Raw genomic sequence first — 18,960 nt, 5'->3', positions numbered from 1 at the left:
TTGTGGGAACCCATAAGGCATCATTGCAGCAAGGAGGAACTGCTGATTTTTCAACACCGCAGCAATATCATGGTGGTAAGCAGCTAAGTTTTCCCTGAGGGAGGACACTTCCCGCTGTATGGGCTCCAGGGTATTCTGTATAGACCCCAGCCTGTTGTCTATCATGCTGCTGCCATTGTGGGAGGGCAATTGTTGAAGCCTCTGCCTCATGACAGCAGCTGTGATGGCCAGGGACTGTTGGAGTCCATCTAGCAGGGAGTGGATGCCTCTGATGGCAGGTGAGTTGTCCTTAATTGGATTGAAGCACCTCTGCACTCCCTCTAGGCTTCCTGCCATGATCTCCATGCCCACATGAACCTGCTTGGCCAGCTCCCCCTGGACTCCCACCACTGTCCTCTGAAAGGTGATGTCTGGGTCCTCGGAGTCCAGGGCTGTGTCAGTACTGGCTGATGATGTGTGTTGGTAGATGGGTGATTCATATGGAGACCCCGCAACGATGTTTGTCCTCCCTGCGAATGGAGGTGGTGTCTGGAGGGATCCAAGGACATCCTGGAGAGTCTCTACACTTATGGTTTGCAGCTGGTCATCCATGTCATCTGTAAAATCCAGGAAAGGCAGGTGGGCAGGAGGTAAGCCATCACCCTCTGCAATGAGACAATGAAAAGTCCCTGCCAAAATATCACACCACCCCAGGGGTAGCATTGGCATTGTGTAATTATATTAAATGCCATATTTGCTACTCATTTTTAACTTGTTCCAGTGTACTGCATTTAGCGACACGCATAGGCAGAGCTAACAGACTTTTAAGAATGTTTTTGTAAAGAAAGGAGATCCTTCCTGCACAAAAAACAATCTCCCCCTCAACACAGCCATTCTTGCACTATGGTGCAAGTCTTGCTGCTTTGGCCCACGTTAGCTAATTTAGCCCCGGCACAGGGTGTGATGTAGGGGTGCCCCGTATTCTAGTGAAAACTGACCATCAGTGAGTTTTGAAAATTACGGTGCGCAACACTGCCACATTTGGGGTACATTGGCACAGCATAATTTCCTACAACATCAGGGCCTTTGTGATTTTATCTCACACCACCTACGTCCTAACAAGTTCCTTGTCCCTGCCACTGACACAATGGTGGCATGTAAATAACCTTGCTATTCACCATTGTGGACTTTGCCACAGTAGTGTAATGTGGGCTGTCACTCTTTTGGTGCAATGATGCAGGGATGTGCCATGTTTACTAGAATATGGTACACCCCTGCAATTCCCCCTGCGCCTGCACAGATTTGTTCTCCCTGCACCAACACTGGCATTGTTGCAGCATTATGAAGGGGTGCCTGCCTTGAGGGCATACACCACCCTGACACCACCCTGACTTCAGTCCTAGTCTCGGATGTACAAGCTGTGTAGTATCAGGGGCTTTGACAACATGCAATGGGTGTTGTCATGGCACAGCCACAGCCACACTATTTGCATGTCCCTTCCAGGCAATGTGTTGAATATTTACATGGTGGAGTATAGCCATACTGAATGGCTTATGTACACATTGTGTATATGTTGGAGTGCATTGCACAACCAAAGCGTCAGTACATGGGTGGCTTTGGTTGGGTGGCGTGTCTTGATTTAGGGCCTATGTGTCCTGATGCAACCCTTTAGCATGCATTGAGTGTGTCCTATGTTCCTCCCCTTTCTGTCATTTGTGGAATTCCAGATATTCCCTCCCTGCAAATTACCCTGCATTTGTGGTAGTTCTTGGGAGTCTGCGCTGTCCTGTCCTGCAGTTCCAGTGACCAGCTCCTCGGGTAAGACCGCTGTGACAATCTCCTCCATTTCATCCAGGTCCTCCTGTGGTGGGATACTTCCAATTCCAGTCTTCAGTGCTGCCTTTCGGTTCCTAGCCAGTTTCTCTTTAGTCCTGCGCTTGCAATCGTGCCAGGGCTTCTTGCAATCAGTGACATTCCTCTTCACCTCTGCCAGGCTGTTGACGTTGTCCACTATTGCCTACCATATTGCTTCTCTCATACCGACTGGCAATTCGGAGGTGACGAAGAGCTGGTGCTGGTGCTCTGTCACCTATCTGACCAGGATGTCATACTCCTCCTCACTAAATCAACACTTGTGCTTCCTCTTCTCCTACTTCTGGGACTTTGCTGGACCCTCCTGGCTGGTACTTGGGTGACTGGGGTCTCCCTGGGGTCTCGCCTGGCCTGCAATCTCTATCTTGTCTTTCAATTTGTATTTTTCTTGCTTGTGCTTGTTTCTTTCGCTAATGTGGTTAAAAATGGTGCTAACCCGTTTTGAGTCCGAAATAAGTGCAACAAAATGGTCTAGTGCCACTTTTGTAGTATTACCGTCATTTTTCCTTACGGCATGTTGCAATGGTTAGTGTCACTTATTTTTATGCTCACCATTCCTTAGCTCCATTGTGTGTCGTTTTTAGGGTCCAGAGTGCAAGCCCTCTGTCCCTGTTGTAATCTCTCTGTGTGCTTTTAACCACACCCATGTCATGCACATCACTTTCGTTGGTTTGTTGGCTTGCCTTTTAAAATTCACTTGATTCCATTAGTGAAAGGCATGCATACGTCATGCCCTTTCTGGTGTTTAGTCCTCATCGAGAGCACCAGCCAACTACTGAAAACATGAAAGGCTCCATGTTTTCCATATTGTTAGAAATGGGGGCTTTGTTTGACAGTCAGGTTCAGGCCCTGTTCAAGCAAGGACCCTCACTCTACTCAGGGAAAAAGAGAATAAACCTCAGCTAACCCCTGCTTACCCCCTTGGTAGCTTGGCAGAGCAGTAGGCTTAACTTCAGAGTGCTAGGTGTAAAGTATTTGTACCAACACACACAGTAACTTAAAGAAAACACTACAAAATGACACAACAACATTTACCTAAACAAAAAAAATAAAAAAATCCGACATACACAAGTCAAGTTATGAATTTTTAAAGATTAAGCTCAAAAATAGCGCTTAGAAACACAAAATACTTCCATGAGATGTTAATACGGCATCGTAACGGAGTCGTTCCCAACAATCTGACATCAGCGGCGCCGGACACGGAGTCGCGTAGACCCCCAGGTACAGTACCTTGGTGAAGAAATTAAAACGAGCCGAAGCGCCAATTCGGGGATCGCGGCGTCTGTGCGAAACGTTGAATCCAAGCACTTCGAGTGGCGTCGGTCACAACGTGGTGTGGCGACTTCCACAGAGTTGCGGACTTTGGCGGCGATGACGCGATGTTGGGCCTGCGAAGGTCAACGCGTTCCAGCGAAGATCACGGAGTCGGTTGCAGGTGGCGTCACCGGATTCAGCAGCGGCGTCGGTCCGAAGTCGTACGAAGTCGATTTCCTCGGATTTTCACCAGCTTTCCTTTCAAGGGCCCAGGGACTGGATAGGGCACCACTTGTCAGAGCAGGAGTCTCTCCAGAGACTCCAGGTGCTGGCAGAGAGAAGTCTTTGCTGTCCCTGAGACTTCAAACAACAGAAGGCAAGCTATAAATCAAGCCCTTGGAGATTTCTTCACAAGATGGAAGGCACACAAAGTCCAGTCTTTGCCCTCTTACTCTGGCAAAGAAGCAACTGCAGGATAGCTCCACAAAGCACAGTCACAGGCAGGGCAGCTCTTCTTCCTCAGCTCCTCAGCTCTTCTCCAGGAAGAGGTTCCTCTTGTTTCCAGAAGTGTTCTTAAGTCTGTGGTTTTGGGTGCCCTTTTATACCCAATTTTTCCTTTGAAGTAGGCCTACTTCAAAGTAATGTCTCTTTTGAATGTGAAATCCCGCCTTGCCCAGGCCAGGCCCCAGACACTCACCAGGGGGTCGGAGACTGCATTGTGTGATGATAGGCACAGCCCTTTCAGGTGTAAGTGACCACTCCTCCCGTCCCTCCTAGCACAGATGGCTCATCAGGAAATGCAGACTACATCCCAGCTCCCTTTGTGTCACAGTCTAGTGTGAGGTGCAACCAGCCCAACTATCAAACTGACCCAGACAGGGAATCCACAAACAGGCAGAGTCACTGAAATGGTATAAGCAAGAAAATGCTCACTTTTTAAAAGTGGCATTTTGAAACACACAATCTTAAAATCAACTTTACTATAAGATCTATTTTTAAATTGTGAGCTCAGAGACCCCAAACTCCACATGTCCATCCACTCTCAAAGGGAATCTACACTTTAATCAGATTTAAAGGTAGCCCCCATATTAACCTATGAGAGAGACAGGCCATGCAACAGTGAAATACGAATTTAGCAATATTTCACTGTCAGGACATGTAAAGCACATCACTATATGTCCTACATTAACCATACACTGCACCCTGCCCTTGGGGCTACCTAGGGCCTACCTTAGGAGTGCCTTGCATGTAAGAAAAGGGAAGGTTTAGGCCTGGCAAGTGGGTACACTTGCCAAGTCGAATTTTCAGTTACACCTGTACACACAGACACTGCAGTGGCAGGTCTGAGACATGATTACAGAGCTACTCACGTGGGTGGCACAATCAGTGCTGCAGGCCCACTAGTAGCATTTGATTTACAGGCCCTGGGCACCTCTAGTGCACTTTACTAGGGACTTACTAGTAAATAAAATATGCCAATAATGGATAAACCAATCAACAATACAATTTACACAGAAAGCATATGCACTTTAGCACCGGTTAGCAGTGGTAAAGTGCTCAGAGTTCAAAAGACAACAGCAACAGGTCAGAAAAATAGGATACAGGAGGCAAAAAGATTGGGGATGACCCTGCATAAGCAAAAATGTCCAACACGTACGGACTACTTTTTCTCTTTATTTTTGTAGGCAGCGCAATCCCACTAGGCAATAATCGAGCACTTTTCATGAATACCAGTTTAATTCTATTGTTTATTGTAGTGCACCTTCACGAATTCAAGGTTTTACACAGCACTATCGCGCTAATTTTTTAAAAAACAATTACCATTCAAAGGCGAAACCGGACCAGTCTTTTTGTTCTGATTAGTCACCTTCATGCTCATGGCGCTTATAATCGGCTCCCTTATGTAAAATTGTATTACTTTTCATGTTCAGTTTATGCGGCAAGAAAAGCCTGGTTAGGAGTTTACAACGCTAATTACTCTAACTCGAGCAAAGGTGAGACCCATTGCATTGCAAATGCTTGTTTAAATAAGGGGCACTGATGGAGCTAGGGAATGACAGCAGCTCACATTAAAAATGTTGATACACAACTGCTCTAGGGCAGTTGTGTGTCATTTTTATAAAAATGGGCCTGAATCCACTTCGACTATTGTATGACCCACGGTGCAAGACCTGAAAACTCAGGTACAAGAAACGAAAGACGACATTGCCTCACTACAGAGCAGGGCAGAAGATGGAGAGGGCCACTCCCAGCACAACAATGTCTGCTTTGTGAGCTTTCCAGATTGCGCTGAGGGACCCAACGTAGAACTCTTCCTTGAACAATGGCTTTCTGAGCCGGTGCTGGCTGGGAGAATACCTACATTTTTCTCAATTGAGTGTGTCCCTCGTTTGCTGGGTAGACCTCTGTAGCCGGGTGCATGCCCCACCCCAGTGATTGCCCAGCTCCTCAGTTTTATAGACAGGAACTTGCTTCTACAGGTCTTCTGTGCCAAGGGTCCTTGTTGCTTTGAGAATTCTGGCATTACTGCTTACTCAGATTATGCTGCAAATGTATAGCATTGTTGTATCTCCAATGCAGCAGTGAAAGCTCAGCTGCATGCCTCAGGGCTTCCTTATGCCTTGTTGTTTCCTGCTATCCTCCATATTACGGATGGAGAACAAACCGACTTCCTCCCAACCCCTGAGGATGCTTGGACCTGGCTCTCTGCCACAGGCCTGGTTGGTGCCACTTCCATGACACAAAATCCTAAAACTGGCTTGTGCTGCAGCGCAGGCCCCAAAAGCCCTGCTCCACTCCAACCTTGGGAAAAGAAGCTTGTGAGCATGCACAGGGTCATGCATGGGCTTTGTAACCACTTGAGGTCCTGCAGTCTGAGAGCATCTCTCACACTGCCTCAGATTTAGATGACACTGTGGTCTCCACTAGCGATGGCATCCGGGGCATTCTGGGGATACCCTGATGATGACTTATGAGTCTTTACTGTTGTCTCTCCTCAGGGATGAGTTGGCTGTATTTCCACATGTGTGAGAAATGATCAATGATTAAGGAGACGGGGGACTCTATGTGGGTTGATGGGACTTCCAGATATGGTAGCACTTGAGGGCATTTTTGCTTCTCTGATTCACATGCCCCAGCTTACAGTAATGGGCATATGGTCACTATTGCTTCATGTTCTGCTTTGTTTGAATACTTTTCTACTGTGGTAGAGGATGGGTTGTTTTCTTTGCCAAGAGGGTGTTTGGAGGGATTGCTTATTGTGGTTTTATTTGTTTTGTTGCCTGGGTGACAGGGCTATCCTGTGTGCTAACCTGTCTATGAGCTGCGCAACCTCCTACTGGGGAATTTCAGGAGGTACTGCGCTGGAGTCTCCATCAGGATTTTCCTGGTGCTGGACCTACTGGCCTGTCATTCCCCACCTACTACCTTAACGCTTGAATGTCCCCTCCTAGCACACGTGACCCCCCAAGAATACTTTTATGACCCAGAATGGCTGCCCCAGCTACACGCTACTGCATTGGTATTTATCTCAAGTGCTAGCACGTACAGATGGCCTACCTCCAAGAAACGCACCTCACCAAATCAGAGCTCCTGAAACTGCCTGAGAATTGGAAAGGTCAGGTATATGGAACCACGGAGACGGCTTATGCCATAGGGGTTCTCATCTGGATTGCCCCAGGGGTTCCCTTCATTTCAGATGTCCATACTACCTACCACAACAGCAGATATGTTATTGCTGAAGGGAAATTAGATGCCTGACCCTTGGCGTTGGTGGCTGCCTATGCTCCTAAAGTGGAAAACCTGACCTTTACGAATAAGGTCATGCTGGTCCTGCTGGGTGACCCCATACTCCTCCCCTATGGAGTGGAGACTTTAATTGTATCTTCAAAGTATATGTCGATCTTTTGGTCTCCCCCGTGTAGGGACGCTCTGCTGTAGAACAACTGTCCATACGGTTGACTGGCTGACCCACCTTGCCGCATATGGTGCATGGTGCCTTCAGCATTCTGAGGAGTGCGAATACTCCTTTTACTCACCAGTCCATGGAGTACATACCCGCATCGACCTGTTTCTTTGCATTGTTCCTCTTATCTCTCCGATACTACTCATGAAATACCTCATGAGCACTTTCACCAGCCACTGCCCGCTTCTGCTGTCCCTGCGATGGAGCCATGTTCGCCCCGGAATCCAGACCTGCTGATTACAGCCTGACTTTCCCCTTGAGTCCCCATTTCACGAGGGGCTAACCAGATTACTTTGAGGTTAACACCAGCTTCGCCTTAGATCGGATAACTGAGTGGGATGCTCACAAGACTGTGATACATGGGCAGTGTATTACTACCATATGGGGCAATCAGCAGACATTGCACAGGGAACTACTGGCTAAAGAACACAATATGAGTTGCTCAGATTTGGAACAACCATGGTCCCCTGCTATGCTTGCTTCATTGTTACATATGAATAAGAAACACAGGGACCTGGAGCGCCGGTTGGGGACTCTTCATTACAGTCACTACCTTGCCAGACTAGACGGGGAGGATGATCATGCGGGTAGGAGGTTGCCTAAGGGAAGAACGGGATGAACTTTCCCATCCCCCTTGGGAGCACTGTGAGCGGAGGATGGTATGATCCTCAACACACAAGATGATTTCAATGCTGCCTTTGTGAGTTTTTATAGATCACTCCATGTGGCTGTGTGGGGCCCTCCCAAATCCACCCTGTGTGGGTGTCTTCAGGTGATTCCCCTCCCTGTGCTCAACACTGCCCAGGCGGCCAATTTAGATGCCCCCCTCCAAATTGATGAATCGCGTGTGGCTACCTTGCAAATTGTGTACAGTAAAACACAGGGTAACAATGGCTTTCAGATGCTGATCATGGATTGTTAAATCCTAGGGAAGGCTTTAACCAATAGATTGCTGCTTGTGCCCTCGTACATGGGGATCATTCTTGCTTTATTCCATGGCAAAGTACCTTTCTTACTGTCCATCGATTGCTATGGAACTTTTGAACAGATCTGGACACAAATGTTGTCCCGGTAGTGTTGTCATTTGATGTTGAGAGGTCCTTCAACACCTTAGGGTGGGATTACCTATTTGCAACATTTGAGGCCATGAAGATTGTGCCGAACTATCTGCGGAGGCTCAGAAATCTCCATGGATGTCCAAGAGCTAGAGTAAAGACGGGCCAATACATTTCTGATGCGTTTTATGATCACAAGGGCATCTGCCACTGCTGCCCACTGTCCCCTTTACTTTTTGCCCTGGCCATGGAGCCATTGGCTTGCTGACTGCGGAGAAAGGCAGACGAGGGGGAATCAAAGCTCATGGGAGAGGCCATGAGATATCACTGTACAGGGATGAGCACTGATCTACTTGTGAGATGTGGAGGCCGCATTGCCGGGAATGACGACCTTATTAGAGGAAGATTTTAATATTACCACGACAATTTCTCTGGCATCCTGCTTGTGCACGGCCCTTTTGGGAAAGTAGCAGAGGCTGTTCACCAAATCCAGAAACCGGTGGTAGGCAGATCTCCACCACCCCCTTACCGACAAACAGTGGACTCAGGCCTTGAGACAGATTAAGGATTTCTCGCAGAACTCCCGTTTTCGGTTCACCCAATTTAATTTCTTGCATCAGACAATTTCTCTGGCCCCCTGCTTATGCCGTTCTTGTGTTCCTTTGCTGACCTTAAATCGTTATTAGTGGAATTGATCTGGGGCGAATGTGGGTGTAGGGTAACTATAGAAGGGATGTATAATCTCTTACATGAAGGTGGGCTTTGTGTACCTAATTTTGTGGTATATGTTTCTGCCGCACAGCTGCAGTGGCCATTGCAGTGGCTTGGCTCGGCCCCTTGTGTTGAGAAACAGGAGATCACATGGCTTGTTCAGGGAACATCCAGTACATGTGGCTTTCAACCCATAGCCCGAGTGTACCCAAGGACACACCACAGATGACGGTAGCCAGGTGCTGCTGGCTGAAATATATCCAGGACCGCGGGATCCCTCCTTCCATGATGTGGCCTTCTGGAAGGAGGCAGGAGTGACCTGGACGCTTGATTTTTATATGGAAAGGATGATTTACTCGTCTGTCGAGTTGTGCGATGAATTTCATATTCCGGCTGGGCAGTTCTTGAGCTGACATCGACCTGGGGGCAAAACCAACCGGGGCCTGCCACTGCGCACCCTCTCTTTACAATGCTGGTGTATCGAGGCACCCGTATAATTTTATGGCCCTTTATTTGGCCCTTTTGGGACAGTAGAAGAGGTCTTTCACCAAATTCAGAGACCGGGTAGGCAGATCTTCACCACCCTCTGACTGACAAACAATGGACTCAGGCCTTGAGACAGATTAAGGATGTCTCACAGAACTCCTGTTTTCGCTTCACCCGATTTAATTTCTTGCATCAGACATATCTTATACCCCACTGCTTACTGTGCATGCACCCTACATTGAACCCAAGTTCCCTTGATGTAAGGTTATAGATGCAGGATTTTTTCACTTGGTGTGGGGTTGCCCTGGGGTAGATTGTGTTTGGGAGAAAGAGAGGAGGAGCAACTCTGCCCTGGTCGATACTGAGCTCCCACCTTCCCTAGAGTCTTGCCTTTTGAGGATATGCCCTGGAGTCAAAGGGGACAAATACCTCCATAGATTTGTTGACCTGGCTTTTGCGCTAATCAAATGCCAGATAGCATTGGCTTGGAAATCACTGGCTGCGCCAGATGCATCCATTTGGTTCCACACCGTATTGCACTGAGCAAAATATGAGGCGGCTGCACTCTCTGATTCGTAGGGGAGGGGATGAGCAAGGATCACAACATGGAATATCTAGCTGCAAAAGCTCGAGGCACAAATTGAGGAGGCGAGAGACCACAGTAGAACTCCATAGGCTGAGGATGCTTCCGACACCTTTCTGGCATTCACACAAACACCCTGTGAAGATTGAGCAGATATAAGGGGGCGATCTTATGACTGCTCTATGCTATATTTATTTATTGCTATCATGTTTGTTTTATCCTCAATGTACACAGAAATTGTTTAATTCCTTACTTTTGATTTTTTCCGAAAGGAACTGTCGGAGGAGACAATTTTATGTGTCTGCATAACTAGAGGTCCTTTACCACTGGTTGCTACAAAAAAACAATAACTAGCTTGTGACACTGTATTACAGGGTACAGCAGCCCACGCACCCAAAATTGTTACCGTTGTTCTTAAAAAATGGCAATACAGATATGCAAAAAATCAAAATGTATGCTTTCACAGCCCGATGTCCCACAAGTCTTCTGGGATCCGAAGCCCTTCCTCCACCACATTTGGGGCTCAACTGCAGAATCTCTCCCACGGTGAACAAGACAGTACATTAACCACTCTGTTGTGCAAACCCATAATGAACTTAGCTCTAAATAATAAGGCCCAGTTTTACTATTATTCGGCTAATTCCAAAGCTGCAAGACAACTTGCTGCGTGGTGTCAAATGGAGAAAGAAGGAATGGGCCATATCTACTTAAATATGCCACATTTGTGTTCCCTCTCTGTGCTGGCACACTGAATGCAACCTAGAGACAATACAGACACCATTGCCCCATGGTGTAATGCCCCCTGCAAGACAGGCAGGATTGTTCTTGTACAGGAAAGAGCACTTTCCTGCACAAAAACAATCGTCTGAGGCATCCTACTCTTTCTAAGTCAGCTGCAGAATGCGTACAAGTAGAAAGAGGAAAAAATGAGGAGAAATAACGTATTTCTCATAGTTATGCCTCAACTGGGAAGGTACAGCTTTTTGACACATTCCTAGGTTTACTAGTGTTAGGAAATCTGGGAATGCAGCACAAACCATGATTGGATGCATGAGAACACCGAGGCCACATCCGTGGAGCGCCTTTCTAGGGCAGAGTAATGCAAGGCAACAACTTGCAATGCCTTGCATTACCCCGGATTTGCTATGCCATGCAGAGCCACAAAAGGTGGAAGTGCATGGTACAGTAAATGTGTTTTAAGGGCCTGTGTTGCCTGGCGTGAAGCAAGAGCAACACAAACCCTTAAAAAGTCTGGCCACAAGTTTTTTCCAAGCATAGCAAGACCGATTCTCACCGAATCGACAACACTCAGACATCAGAAGCAGCCATCATGTCCACCACCGGTGCCACTGCTGCATTTCCAGACACAAACCTCACCCTCCTTTCCCTCAGCTCATCACGCCACAGACACCTGCCAGCAGTAACTGAAAAAAAAACCCAAAAGGCAATACTGTGCCCCTTGTCTTTTGAAGCTTGGGGCCACCTCTCCACGCATTATAATCCATCCCAGAACACTCCAAGGCCCCCGCTCCCGAGGCATCTGCAAATATCTCAAACTTAAATGTTATTGGAGGATTCTCAGACCCCTGCATCGTGAATACAATGCTCCCGCATACTTGTGAGGCATGGAATAGCAGTAGGTGTTCCGGATTTGGTATGGTAGTGAAAACAATTGAGTGCTTCTGCTTTTTGTACAGTCTACTCCATTCCTGCACCTTTGTCTTCTACAGAAGTTTAGCAAATGCCCCTGCAGCCTCCGTGGAGGAAGATGGTTCACACCATTCAGGGGACGTCTCCTCAGTGTAAAATCTATGTTTTTTGCTAAGATCTGTGAGTCTTGAGGAACCCTTCATCACTTTCTACAGGGTGGCACCGTCTTTGTGGTACCCCACTGGCATTCAATCAAAGTCTGAAGTCATGGAAAACAGTTTTCATCTTTTGTCCAGCCCCTCACTTGTGTTTTCTAACAAGCGGTTAGAGCTAGGTCGTAAAAGATGCCATGAGCTGTATTCAAAGAGCAGAAAGGACCGTGAATGAGTCAATGCCTGTAATCTACTTACCTGTGCCACCAGAAATAATGCAGAAATAGTAGTTTTCAGAGGGATTAAAGATTTTTAGATAATACTAACAATTACAGTGCTATAGCTGTTGCTTGCAGGTTCACTTGGAAGTAGTGTGATTCTTAAAAGTGCGTGTGTTTCTACTTATCTGGGATTAGTAACACAGGCTGCAACATTTAAATCAGTGAGCCTCAAGAGAAAAGCAGGCAGACAGTGGGAGTTGTCACAGGGAGAAAAGGGGTCACCATCACAATCTCTAAACTACATCTTTGGCTTCATGTACGGTTGCAGCAGCTAAACAACTGTTTCCACTGGAAGTGTTGAACTACAAGACGCTGTTGCATCAGATATGCTAATATGAGAATATTCTCATCATTTGCGTATATATATATATATATATATATATATATATATATATATATATATATATATATATATATATGTACTAATGAGAAAATTGACAATTGAAACTAATAAATGAAAATGATGTGTAATGTGTAAAATGTGCCCACAGGGAGTGGTCACCATCTGTGTTAACAGTACTAAATAACATGAAGGTTTTTAAATTATGTATTAATATGCCATAACTGATGATATAACCTATGTTTTAGGATGCTTCGTATCCTTAATTCAGCCGAACTAGAGGCCTGGTCAACACTGGGCCTTGCTTGCTTAAACGTGGAAACGCGATGGGCAGCCGAGGACTGGAACTGGAGAAAAGGACCTTGAACTGTACAGGGTTCAAAATGAGCTCTGCTAGAAATTCTGCAAACTCACCAGCGGACAGGAGACGATCAGAACAAATTGATGCAATTATGTGTAGAGTAGGATAAATGTACTTTCCCAGGACTTGAATAATGGAAACACTGAATAAGAGCAGTGGGCAACAATGTTGTTACCTGAAGAGCTGGATGATGTTCTCATCAACAGAAGGACCAATCTTATTAATGGAACTTGATGCTCGAACTGATGCGAATAAGTGGTAAACAAAACTATAGGTTAGAGTCATAACCCCTGATAAGGCTGACCAATTAGCAATTTGTGGGACGGACTGAGAGACCCTAATAAAAATACATGACACGAGAAGAGAAATCACAGTGGAGAGGCGAAAGTTGATAACATCAGGAGACGTTGTCCGAAGTGCTCAAATTTGGGGTTGTTCCTTGTGAGCCCCAGCCTTGCTGATGACTAATGACCTGGAGACGAAGACTGACTCGTTGCTGATCTATCTTAGATAGGTAGCTATAACTTGACTGACTAATGCGTGCTTTTTCCTTCTAGGTACCAACTGCGCTGTTTAAAATTGTTTTTCCTCTTAGTTAGATGTTTTTTTTTCTTCAAATTAATGATTTTTGACTAAATTGGTTTCGCATGAAGTCCCACATACTGATGCTAATCAGAGTTAGGTAGGCATGACAAGGGTGACTAAAGTGTGATGTTGACTTTGACTGACTGACTTCCATTGCTGAATTAATCAATGTTATAAAATTGCCAGCCTAAATTGATGTTGTTTTGCTCATTGATAAAATCTTGATGAATTATTGCTCATTGATGCTAATAAAGTTGATTAACCATGGATTCATTGAAATAAAGGTTTTGATTAGAATTGTAACTAATAGGGAATAAAACGAACTAACCTTCTAGTGAGTGATGGTATTTTCTTATTAGACAAGGTTTTTGGTGTTATATGTGTGGTTGGGATTATTGCTGATTTTTCTCTGGTAACCACTTAGCTAGGATACTTTATGCGATCCAAAAGTTTCATTGACCCATACGCGTCCCCTTGTAAGTTTACTTACTAAGGACAAGTAGTGCTGGCAACTCATTTGCTTGGACACTGTTCACTTTGAAGGCCACGCACGGCTGTTCGATTAAATGAAATGTGTTCTACTGCTGTCAGGTGGCTTTCGACTGCGAGTGACGCAGAGAGGACGCCGCAACGTCGCAATGCTAACGCCGATGCTGCAAGAGGGGCGGAGCCTAGATGCCGGAGCGTGGAGCCCCTCCGAGCCCCTTCGATCCTTGGACCATTCGACTCTTTGACCCTGGGCCCTGGACCCTCGGACCCTAGAGGCTGAGGATCTGCTGATGCAGTGCTCCTAGGATTGTCCGAGGACTGCCCCGAGTCCCAAGTCTGTGCGGCGCCTCTTCTCTGAGTTTCTCTCTGCCCCTTCGTACCAGTGCCATCACCAGGACTGTGCTGTTTGGCTGTTCGCCTGCCCATTCTGACTTGCCGCCTGCCACCCCACTCTGCTGTACCCCCTCCCACGACCCAACGTAGCTCAGCGCTCGCCTCAGCCCCCTAAAACCTCAGAAACCCCCCCTGCCTCATCCACAGAGAAGCCCAACAGGTCCACCAAGCCACCCAACAAGCCTTCACTTTGATGCTAGCAATTGCATTCCGGAGCTGCTAGCCCCCGAAGACCATTCAAAAGAGTCAGTGAGCACCATAAGGTAGAGAGCAGAAAGTGTGGAGGTGAGGTGGTGAGGTTGTGGGGACGGGGTGGCAAAAGCAGAAGGCGAAGGAGTGGAAGGGGTTGAAGAGTGGTGCAAAGCAGCCAGAGTGAGCTCCTGGAAGATCTGTGCGGACCTAGGCGGGAGGGGGCTGAGGGCAGAGGTTCTTACTTACTGTCAAGGGCGTGCCACGGAGTTCCCGCGGAAGCACCCCACTAGTGTTGAGTGCGGCTTGCAGGACTCCAGTGGGCCCCGCTCAAACCCTCCCCAAACGCTAAAGATCAACATCCAAGCTAGTGTCTGCACCTTCGAGCTGGGAAACCCATGCAAACCTGCATGCCCGAAGCACACTGGAAGTACACATTGCTCCCACCCACATCGTCCATCACCCATCTTTGCCTTAAACAAACATTTCTAAGAGTGTCAGTATTTTCCTCAGCACTGCAGCTACCATCCTTGCAACAGAGATCACTACACATTAAACAATGCCCCAATCGTGCAACCTGCACAAGGCCTGGAGCATCAACGGCATTGTCAACAATACAGGGGACAATACCGGAGGCCCTAGCTTTAGCTCCAGCTCCTATTGGCTTCTGAACCAGCTAATGAGACCAGTTGCACATCTACTCACCTGGAAATTCTCTAGTCTGGTGTCCTTCCATCGACAACTAGAGAAACAATACAGCACTTTAAAGTAAGACACCACGAGGGACAGCGGCGGCCTCACAGCTGAGCAAAGGCAATCAATCAATCAATCATGTATTTGTAAAGCGCACTACTCACCCGTGAGGGCCTCAAGGTGCTGAGGAAGTGAGGGGCGGAGGTGGGGGGAGGTGCTGCTACTGCTCGAATAGCCAGGTCTTGAGAAGTTTCCTGAAGGTAAGAAGGTCTTTGGTCTGGCGCAGGTGGGTAGGAAGAGTGTTCCATGTTTTGGCAGAGAGGTGCGACAATGATCTACCGCCAGTTGTAGTTCTGGGGACGCGTGGGGCGGTTGCGAGGGCGAGGTCGGTGGAGCGGAGATGAAGTGTTGGGGTGTAGAAGGAGAGTCGTCTGTTGCGGTATTCTGGTCTGGTGTTGTGCAGTGCTTTGTGAGCGTGGGTGAGGAGTTTGAAGGTGATTCTCTTGTTGAATGGGAGCCAGTGCAGGTTTTTCAGGTGGTCTGTGATGTGGCAGGGATGTCCAGGATGAGATGTGCGGAGGCGTTCTGGATGCGTTGCAGCCTCTTCTGGAGTTTGGCAGTGGTTCCTGCGTAGAGGGCATTGCCGTAGTCCAGTTTGCTGCTTACGAGAACCTGGGTGACTCTTCTTCCTGTTTCGGTGGGTATCCATTTGTAGATCTTTTGGAGCATCAGGAGGGTGTTGAAGCAGGATGAGGAGATGGCGTTGACTTGCGGGGTCATGGATAGTGAGTGGTCCAACATGAATCCTAGGTTGCGTGCGTGGTCGGTGGGAGTCAGACTGGTTCCAAGACTGGCAGGCCACCAGGAGTCATCCCATACTGAGGGGGTGGAGCCAAAGATGTGGACTTGTCGTAATTAAGTTTGAGGCAGCTGCTCTTCATCCATTTGGCGATGGCCTTCATTCCTTCGTGGAGGTTGGTCTTGGCGGAGTCCTTGGTGAGGGACAGAATCAGCTGGGTGTCGTCAGCGTATGAAATGATGTTGAGGTTGTGGGATTGGGATTGGGAGATGTTAGTGAGCAGGTCATGTAGATGTTGAAGAGGGTCTGGCTGAGGGACGAACCCTGGGGTACGCCGCAGATGATTTCGGTGGCCTCTGAGAGGAATGGGGGAGGTTGACTCTCTGGGTTCTGCCTGTGAGAAAGGAGGTGACGCAGTCCAGGGCTCTGTCCAGCATTGCTGAGGCATGAGCATAGGGTTTGGTGGCAGACGGTTTAGAACACAGCAAGAGGTCCAGGAGGAGGAGGGCCGCAGTTTCGCCGCTGTCCAGTATGGTTCTGATGTCCTCAGTGGCGGCGATGAGGGCAGTTTCGGTGCTGTGGTTGCTGCGGACTCCAGATTGGGAAGGGTCCAGGGTGCGGTTCTCCTCGGGAAAGCGGGTTAATTGTCTGTTGACAGCCTTCTCGAGGACTGTTGCCAGGAAGGGGAGCGGGGAGATAGGCCGGAAGTTCTTGAGGTCCTTTGGGTCCGCCTTGTTTTTTTTGAAGAGGGCGTTGATCTTGGCGTGTTTCCAGCTCTCCGGGAAGGTGGCAGACTTGAAGGAGCTGTTGATGATCTTCCATAGTTAGGGTGTGCTGATGGAGCTTGCTTTGTTGAGGATGTGGTGAGGGCAGGGGTCAGATGGAGAGCCGGAGTGGATGGTGTTCATGATTTAGATGGTGTCGTTGTCGTTGACGGGGGTCCAGGAGAGCAGGAGGTTGGTCGGAGGTGAATCTGTGGTGTTGGTGGTTGCTGGGGGGGGGGTCTGGGTGGCGAATCTGTCATGGATGTCTGCAATCTTGCAGTGGAAGTAGGAGGATAGGGAGTCACAGAGGTCTTGGGATGTTGGGATGTCGTTGGTGTTGGAGAGTTCCTTCACAACGATGAAGAGCTCCTTGTGGCTGTGTGCGTTGTTGATTCGGTCTTTGAAGGCAGTTCTCTTGGTGGCTCAGATGAGTTGGTGGTGTCTCCGGATGGTGTTTTTGAAGGCTGAGAGGTTGTCCAGAGTCTGATCTTGGCGCCACTTTCTTTCGAGTCTTCAGCAGCTTTGCTTAGTTTTGTGGAGATCGGCGGTAAACCAGAAGGCCTTTCTGTCGGTGCGTCTGTTGGAGGGATTCTTGATTGGGGCGAGAGTATTGGCACAGGTGTTGACCCATTGTCTGAAGTTGCGGGCAGCTGCATCAGTGTCGGTGGTGTCAATGGGTAGGATCTGTGAGAGGGTCATGTTAAGTTGGTATTCAGTGACCTTGTTCCAACTGCGGCGGGGATCCGTTTGTGGGTGGTGGTGTGTTGTGGGTTTCTTGAAGGAGAAGTGGATGCAGCAGTGGTCTGTCCAGTGGAGTTCGGTGGTGTGGCTGAAAGAGACGTGATTGCTGGCAGAGAAAATAGGATCGAGTGTATGTCCTGCGGAGTGGGTTGGTGTCATGATGAGCTGTTTGAGGCCAAGGTTGGAGAGGTTGTCGAGATGGATGGCGGTGTTGTTGTCAATGGTGTTCTTGCAGTGGAAGTTTAAGTCCCCAAGGAGTATGTAGTCAGTGGATGCAAGAGCGTGCATGCTGATGATGTCAGTAATGGAGTCGCTGAACTGCTGTTGTGGGCCGAGGGGCCTGTAGACGAGGGTCCCTTCAGAGGGTGGTGTTTGGGTCAGTATGGATTTGGAAGTGGAGGTATTCGGTGGTGCTAAGGGTGTCTTCGGTGTTGGTCGTGATCCTGAGGGTGTTCTTGTGGATGATAGCGATGCCTCCTCCTGGTTTGTTGGAGCGGTCCCTGCAGGTGATCTTGAGCCGTCTGGGATGGCTATGGCGATGTCAGGCGCTGAGGAGGGGTTCATCCAGATCTCGGTCAGGTAGGCGATGTCTGGGGAGGCTGAGTCGAGTAGATTCCATAGCTCTACTGCGTGCTTGTTGAGGAGGATACATCTGAGATGGTTGCGTCCTGCCTTGGTGGGTGGGTCATTGGCGTGAAGGCTAGTGAAGGTGCAGTTCTGGCAGGAGAAGGGTCCGTGGGTGGGCTGTGGGGAGGCTTGAAGGCAGGCGGGTGAGCAGCCGGTGTTGAAGGGGCGGAGGGGGGTGGCGTCATAGTGAAGACATGCCAGGGGCTCTGGCACTGGGCACAGTCCAGGGCAGGACGGGTGCAGACGGGCTTGCCTTGAAGTAGGGAGGTGGGGGGGAGGAGAGACCAGCTGGGAGGCAGGAGGGGAGCGAAAACCGGTGTGAAAAAAGGGGCGGGCAGCAGCGGTGAGAGTGCAGTGTGGGCGAGAGAAGAGGGGGCGGGCCGCTGGGGTGGCAGAGGAGAGAGGGGAGAGCAAAAGTGAGAGGGAGAGAGGAGTGAGAGAGAAACGAGGAAAAGGAACACTAAGGGACAGTAGTGAAGCAAAGCAGAGAGCAAAGCAAAGCAAAGCAAAAGGAGCACTGAGGGACAGAAGCGAAGCAGAGCGCAAGGCAAAGCAAAAGGAGGAGAGAAGAAGAAGGCAGCCTAATAGGAAAGCAGAACTCTCCCACTAGACACCAGGGATGAGGTGGAGGAGGGCCTCGAACTCCTGACAGGGGTCAGGAGTTCAGAGGAACCAGGGAAAGGGCTCTACTTACAGTGTGGAGCCACGGGAGGTCACTCGGAAGGTCACTGACCACTGACCAGTCAGTGATATTGCTCCACCTAATATCCATCAGGGTGGACGAGAAGGGGAATGGCGGAGCAAGAGACGGAGGGGAGCATGCTTAGACCCCACCAGCGTGCCCCCCGGAAGCCTCAGAAGCCCCTGCAGCCATGTAATAATCTTAAGGCACATGGGAGTGGGCATCACAAAACTGCACTGGGGTGGCAACCATGATCCACTACGTCTCAATATACTTGAAAACAAAAGCAGTAACAAAACTCAATACATCA

This window comes from Pleurodeles waltl, chromosome 6 (assembly GCF_031143425.1).
Source record: "Pleurodeles waltl isolate 20211129_DDA chromosome 6, aPleWal1.hap1.20221129, whole genome shotgun sequence".
Lineage (NCBI taxonomy): Eukaryota > Metazoa > Chordata > Amphibia > Caudata > Salamandridae > Pleurodeles > Pleurodeles waltl.
The sequence above is the reverse complement of the archived record's forward strand: the minus strand, read 5'-3'. Positions refer to the sequence as shown.